The sequence below is a fragment of the Dipodomys merriami genome, unplaced genomic scaffold, assembly GCF_024711535.1.
Source record: "Dipodomys merriami isolate MVZ:Mamm:240054 unplaced genomic scaffold, mDipMer1.0.p SCAF_1345, whole genome shotgun sequence".
NCBI classification, from domain to species: Eukaryota; Metazoa; Chordata; class Mammalia; order Rodentia; family Heteromyidae; genus Dipodomys; species Dipodomys merriami.
The window spans coordinates 138,775-139,717 of record NW_027202655.1 but is presented as its reverse complement, the minus strand read 5'-3'; positions in this window follow the sequence as shown (position 1 = coordinate 139,717).

The window sequence follows — 943 nt, the reverse complement described above, 5'->3', positions numbered from 1 at the left end:
AGTGGTAAAGTGCTTGCCTCGCATGCATGAGGCCCTAGGTTCGATTCCTTGGTACCACATAAGATTAATAAAAGAATCGTAAAAAAAGTTTTTCCTAGAGTTACAAGGATTTTCCCTTATGTTTCTCTCTGGATATATGTATTTGATCCTAGGGCATGAACTGGACCTGAATGCTGTCCCTGAGCTCCTTTTGTGCAAGGCTAACACTCTACACTTGAGCCACAGTGCCACCTCCAGCATTTACTGTGATAAATTGGAGATAAGAGTCTTATCTCCAAAGCCCAGGCTGGCTTTGAACTGCAATCCTCAGCTCTCAGCCTTCTCAGCGGCTAGGATTACAGGAGTGAGCTACCAGCACGCGGTTATATTTTATTTTCAGTTTGCCTTTAATTCTGTGATCCATTTTAAGATCACTGATCCAATTGTATAAGCTTGGTTACTGTTGTTGTTGATGATGATTAAGCAGATGTTTCGATGACCTGTTATCTTCTCTTCTGAACTTCCTCTGTCCCTACAGCCACACAGCTGTGCATTTATTTCTAATTGACTAACTTCTAATGCATGAAGAGCAGGATAAAGATTTGCCTGCAAAGATGAAAGGAAGGAGAATTTAGATTCAGAAAATTGTTGAATTTTTTAAACAAATATTCCTTGGGTACCAGTGTCCAAAAAGAAATATAGTCATTACCTGACTTACATAACTGTGACCCCTCTGTACATCACCTTTATAATAATAAAACCATTTATAGGCACCATGGCTCATACATGTAATCCTAGCTTTTCAGGAGGCTAAGAACTCAGAATTGCAGTTCGAAGCAGCCTGGACAGGAAAATCTGTGAGACCCTTATCTCTGATAAACTACTCAAAAAAAGCTAGAAGTGGAAGAACGCTAGCCTTGAGCTTGAGCTGAGCAATAGTGCCCAGGCCCAGAGTTCAAGCCCC